Source organism: Mastomys coucha, unplaced genomic scaffold (genome assembly GCF_008632895.1).
Source record: "Mastomys coucha isolate ucsf_1 unplaced genomic scaffold, UCSF_Mcou_1 pScaffold21, whole genome shotgun sequence".
NCBI lineage: Eukaryota > Metazoa > Chordata > Mammalia > Rodentia > Muridae > Mastomys > Mastomys coucha.
The window spans coordinates 187408123-187414610 of record NW_022196904.1 but is presented as its reverse complement, the minus strand read 5'-3'; the positions used below and the strand labels follow the sequence as shown (position 1 = coordinate 187414610).

The window sequence follows — 6488 nt, the reverse complement described above, 5'->3', positions numbered from 1 at the left end:
GAGAGGGAGAGGGAGAGGGAGAGGGAGAGGGAGAGGGAGGAGGGAGGGAGAGAGGGAGAGGGAGAGGAAGGAGGGAGGGAGAGAGGGAGAGAGAGAAAGAGAGAGGAAAGAGCGAGAGAGCAAGAGGGCAAGAGAGAGACACAGAGAGAGAGACAGAGAGACAGAGGGAGAGAGAGACAGACAGAACAAAAAGAGAGGAGGGTTGCCCCTTTATATTCAATCTAGCCTAATAAGAACCAAGTTGGAGTGTTTAAATAAGAAGTCTGGCTTTTTTTGTGTGTGTTTTGTTGCTATAACCCAATGCAGGGACAATTCCAAATCTCTGTGCCTAACAACAGGCGGGAGCTTGCCTCAGGATGAGCCATCCCTTTCAGACAAGGGTTCTGGGATATGCTGTTTCCATCTCTAAGGAATTTGTCAGGTTAGTGGTTTCCTGACCAGAGACAGAACATCAATCTGGCTTCTGGCTTGACTATCTCCAGCCAGATCACAGGCTCGCACAAATCGACTCCAGCTTCACCTCAGCGTCTCCCTGCTTCCCCCATTTCCTTGGTCGCTCTTGATCACTCAGTCCTCCATAGCCATGCTCCAGTGTAGCTCTGTGGTGGTAGTACCAGCATCCTCTCTCTTTCATCCCAACTGCCTGAACCCACTGAGGGTGCTCACTGACTTTGCACACCTCACCTTACTGGTAGTCTTGCTACCAAAGTCTCCTAAACCCTCTCTTAGAATCTTGTTTCTTCTCCATCCTGCTACCACTTTGCCCACAGCTAAGACACCTCGCAGAAAACATCTCTAGCTTGTTCATCGCATATTCGAACCCCACCAATGGTTCCCATTATCTCCTGATTCTGTGTTTGCCTTTCAGACAAACACAGCCTCTGCAACCTGTCTCCATTCACCTCTTCATCCTCATTGCCCTCTAAATGCAGCCTTTGTCAAGTCAGCCAGTACCCCCTGGTCTTCAACGGGCTGGCGAGATGGCTCAGTGGGTAAGAGCACTGACTGCTCTTCCGAAGGTCCTGAGTTTGGATCCCAGCAACCACATGGTGGCTCACAATGACCCGTAATGAGATCTGATGCCCTCTTCTGGTGCTGAAGACAGCTACAGTGTATTACGCCAGAGCGAGCGAGGCCAGAGTGAGGGGGGCTGGAGAGGTCCTGAGTTCAATTCCCAACAGCCGCATGATGGCTCACGGCCATCTGTACAGCTACAGTGTACTCATACACTTAAAAAAAATAAATAAATATTTGAAAAAAAAAAAGAATAGTCACTAAGTATGCGCCTCTAGTGAAAACCACGTGTGAATAGATGGGCATATTACACAGGAAAAGCACTAGGAAGAGATACATACAAAATACTACTTGTATCTTGTTTCTGGGCACCACTTTAATTTTCTCTTTTGTATGTTATAATATTTTCCATAGAGAAGGTATATTGGTTTTCTAATTTTTATAATTTATAAATATTACAAATAATTTATATGTAAAACACTGGCCGCAAGAAGCCCGATCATTGTTCAAAGGTCATCTGGAAGTTTATTCTTTCCTTAAAGCCTTTCTTGATGGCCTGCCTTCGGATGCACCTTTCTCTGTGCTGTGCCTGTCATGGCGCCTGTCATGGCGCACGGCCAGTACTTCTCCCAATGTCCTTGCTACTGGGTATTGGACTCAAGGCCTCGTACTTGGAATTCTAACACCCAGCTGAATCTCAGCATCTTTTATTTAGAAAGAAGGTCTCTCAGGTGGTCTTGATTCACCCTGCAGTGCAGGCCAGACCTGAAGTTGCTTGCAATCCTCCTGCCTTAGCTTCCTGAGGAGCTGGAATTCTAGGTTTGCATCACCAGGAAGCTTCAGCTTTCTATTTGTGTTAATGCCTCTATCTTCCTTCCCACCCAACGACTCACAATGTGTCACTCAGCAGAGGGACACAGCTGACACTCCATGGTCATTTTCTTGAGGTGGGCTTTCAGCTAAAGGGGTAACTTTCCAGACACTCTAAGACATGGCCTTTTAATCCTTTTTCACTTGCAAATGCTTTTTACATGAGAAAATTTTACATGACCCTGGGTATATATAATAGCTATACAAATCAAACATCTGTGATAAAAAAATAAAGAAATATTTAGATGATTCTTTGGTATACATATAATCTTATCATTTATTTAAAAATGAATGCTAATTTGCATACTAATTAGATGGGTAGTCTTGCTTATTTTTATATAAAGAATTCAATCCTCACTGAATATTTAATACTGCATGCAGGAGTTAAAATATATTTAACTTAAAACATAGTTGAATGATATTTTAATTTTTACACTTCTCCATGCTGTGAACAAGATGGCAGAAGAATGTTTCAGGCCATTTCAGAAATTGTTAGGAATTCTGTCCTAATCCTAAGTCAAGATTCACTGAATTTTTAAAAAATCAAAACGCAGCTCATAAATTCAAGCAGCTATTTTTAAAATTAAATGTTCAACTCTAACACAATGCACAGTTAGACTCATTTGATACTTACTGAGACATGATAGAGGACAGTAACTCAACCGTTTCCATAAGGTCAGAAACAGGGCCATTCACAGCATGCAACAGTCTCACAGCTGAGCTGAGGTGTCTTGGGCAGCACTCACTAGCGTATGCGGAGGGGCGGTGCCAAGTGAGGGCACTTACCTGTATGGTCAGAACCAGGGCGGCGGTGTGCCGCTTAGGTGAGTCCTGCCGGGGCACCTTGGATGCATTATACATTTGGTTTGGAATTAATTTTTAGTTGTTGCCCACTTAGAAACCTTTTACCATTGCTAAATTTTTTTGTAACCATCCCTTCCCCCATTCAAGTTTGCAACCTCACGTGGATGTCATGACACAGTTTAGGGAACTGTGGTCTTAGTGCTGGAGAATTGGCTCAGTGGTGAAGACATCTTACTTGGCCTCTAGAGGCCCTGAAACCCTGCCTCACACTCACCTGTGGCTCCAGCTTATGGGTCTTCTGGGCCCATAGGGCACTCACTCACGTGATTGTGCCCTCCTCCACACCCCCACATGCTCATAACAAAGAGCTAAGGGGACATCTAGGTCTGAACGTCTGAGTCGGCTCCACTGGGAAGCTTGGAGTTTGTATATTTATGTATCTTTTTAACAACTCTTGTCGTTCCTTCAGTCTCTGCTCCATAGTTAATCTCTGCAACTCCTTCCGTGGGTATTTGGTTCCCCCTTTTAAGAAGGAATGAAATGTCCGCCTTTTGGTCTTCCTTCTTCTTGAGTTTCTTGTGGTTTGTGGGTTGTTCTTCCTGTATTCCAAACTTCTGGGCTAATAATCACTTATCAGAGAGTGCATGCCATGTGTGTTCTTTTGTGATTGGGTTACCTCACTCAGGATGATATTCTCCAGATCCATCCATTTCCCTAAGGATTTCATAAATTCATTGTTTTTAATAGCTGAGTAGTACTCCATTGTGTAGATGTAGCACAATTTCTGTATCCACTCCTCTGTTGAGGGACATCTGGGTTGTTTCCAGGTTCTGGCTATTATAAATAAGGCTGCTATGAACATGGTGGAGCATGTGTCCTTATTACATGTTGGAGCATCTTCTGGGTATATGCCCAGGAGTGGTAAAGCTGGGTCCTCCAGTAGAACTATGTCCAATTTCTAGAGGAACCGCCAAACTGATTTCCAGAGTGATTGTACCAGCTTGCAATCCCACCAACAATGAAGTAGTGTTCCTCTTTTTCCACAACCTCTCCAGCATCTGCTGTCCCTGAGTTTTTTATCCCAGCCAATCTGACTGGTGTGAGGTGGAATCTCAGAGTTGTTTTGATTTGCATTTCCCTGATGACTAAGGATGTTGAACATTTCTTTAGGTGCTTCTCAGCCATTTGGTGTTCATCAGTTGAGAATTCTTTGTTTAGCTCTGTACCCCATTCTTTAATAAGGTTATTTGGTTCTCTGGAGTCTAACTTCTTGAGTTCTTTGTATACATTGGATATTAGCCCTCTATCAGATATAGGTTGGTAAAGATCTTGCAGCATGTGTATAGTAGAGGATTACAAATTCGATCATCAATAGGAGGAGAGGACCTCGACCCTGTGAAGGTTCTGTGCCCCAGTGTAGGGGAATGCCAGGGCCAATAAGTGGGAGAGGGTGGGGTGGTAGGCATGGGAAGGGGGGAGGCAACAGGGGTTTGTTCTTGTTTTTGTTTGTTTGTTTTTTGGAGGGGAAACTGGGAAAGGAGAAATTTACATGTAAATAAAGAAAATATATAAAAAACAAAAAACAATTCTACAGGAAAAGGTACCTCACACAACTTTTATTTATTTGTTTCTTAAGACTCAATGAAGGACACAAGTCTGACTTTCCTCTATCTCCCTTGTTAGTAAGTTTTAGAGACACTTGGCAGTATGGACCCTACAAAGACTATGCTCAAGGCTTCCTGAGGATACCTGTCCATAGAAGAAAGGGTATCTCCAGTCTTCAAAACCCAAGTAATGGGTAAAAAGCCGTTATACAACCCCTTCCCTATGAGGACCTGGTTTAGTACAGGTGCTACCCAGATCGACAGCCACGTGGTGAGAAACCCTCAACTGACCTCCGCTCTCTCCTCACAGTTGTCTTAATCTGGAGCACGAGGCACAAGCTCAGATTCGAAATGCCCAACATACCAGGGCTTTCCCCCCTTTGGCTTCCCAAAGCCTCGAAAGTAGGGATAGTCAGCAGCCTGCTCTCATTGTTTCTCTGTCAGAGAAAGGCAATTGTCCCAGGTCTGCAGGAGGAACTGACAGGAGCCACCCAGGTGGGCAGTAGCTCAAATGAACTGGGGAGGAGCGCATACTCCCTACTCCTCCTCCGAAGCAACACACAGGAGGAAGAATGGGTGAAGAGTTCCTATGAGCCAGCCTCTGTGTGTCCCCACCTCCAACAGCTGGCACTGGTTGTCAACCTGAGAGGCTCTAGTATCAACTGGGAGACAAGCCCGTAGGCATATCTGTGAGGGAGTCTCTAGCTTGAGTTAATTAGAGCAGGAAGACTCACCCTAAAACGTGGGTGGCACCATTCTGTGAGCAAGGGTCTGAGGCAATATGGAGAAGGCTAAGGGACCTGCACGCCAGGCGTGAGATCTCTCAGCTTCCTCGCTGGGGCTGCAGTGAGACCAGCTACCTCAGGGTCTTGCTGCTAAGGCACCCCAGCCACGATGGACTGTACCCTTAGACTACAAGGTGAAATAAAGTCTTTCTTCTCTGGGTTGCTTTCCTCAAGGTTTTTCGTTATCACAGCAAGGAGAAAGGGAAAGAACAGATGGCCTTTGTGCTCCTTCTGGAAGTAATGGCGCACCCTAAGCATTGAGGGATGACCCTGTTGGACCATCATGGAGCACTAGCAGTCCTCCCGCCTTGGGTCTTCCGGCGACCACCACTTGTGTCTCTGTTTCTGAGGATCCTGGTGTTTTGTCTACATCTACGCTGGTGACCGTCCTGGAAAAAAGAACTCCAGGATAAGAGAGCTTTTTATTCTCCTTCGTAATGAGCCCATCTCCTTGGTCAGTGGACTCGGTGGAATAGTTACTGACCAAGAACTTAGAGCTCTAGACCATTTGACCTCAGCTTACAAAGCTTCACAAATTTCCCTAAGCCATCCAATGCTGGGTTGGGTTTTAAAGGGAATAGAAAGTTTCAGGTGAGCTGGTGTGATTTTTGTAATTTCATAAAGACATTTGACATCAGAAGCTTCGAGGGCTCCCGACGTCTGGGTCTCTGTGGCCTGACCCAGCATGAGGCGAGATGCCAAGAGAAGAGAAGCTTTTGCTCTGAAGCCCTCTGCAGATAATTAGCAGCACTAAGAAGCAAACAAATTCTCGCCTACTGCTCATCTCATGGAGGCCTGGGAGACAAGGGCTTTCTCGTCCTCAACCGAGGCATGTGGACGTGACTGGGGAGAGGCTTCGGAAGATGAAAACGGAGTCTCATGAAGCAACACTGCGACACACTCTGTGAACTCCTTCTGATTTGCAAATGAAATTTCTCCCACAGACAATGCAGGCAGCACCAGAGGCCCAGCTGAAGACACAGCTCATGAAACTCTCCAAGTCAGAGCTGCAGGAGAAAGAAATTCCAGCCACTGAAGGCAGTGCTGGAAATAATGAACTGCATTAACTAAGAAATCACAACAGCCGTCTCTATTAGACAGCTGTGCAGGTCAAAAGGAACCAGACAGGAGAGGAAGCTCGGGATAATTGCAGCACAATTAATACAGGGTGAGTCACTGCCCTGGTGGAAGTGGGCTCCTGCTCCTGCAGCAAGGGACAGAGTCTCAGACCAGCTCCTTCCTCTGTCCACAGCAATTGCCTTCCTTGCCATCTGGCGACCCTAAAGAAGTGATCTCAGGAAACAAGCCAATACAATGACCAACACACACACATACACATACTCTCTCTCCCTCTCTCTCTCTTTCTCTCTCTCTCTCTCTCTCTCTCTCTCTCTCTCTCTCTCCCTCTCCC

General features: G+C 45.8%; 1 long non-coding RNA gene across 2 annotated transcripts in view; it reads left to right on the top strand.

Moving 5' to 3' along the window:
• LOC116101492 overlaps positions 1-1000 on the top strand; it is a 1971-nt gene extending 971 nt beyond the window's left edge. For both annotated transcript variants that reach the window (XR_004122853.1, XR_004122854.1), the window contains exons 2-3: positions 307-421; positions 869-1000. This is a non-coding gene — a long non-coding RNA (uncharacterized LOC116101492). The remainder of the gene's footprint in view (positions 1-306; positions 422-868) is intronic.
• The last annotated feature ends 5488 nt before the right edge of the window (positions 1001-6488 follow it).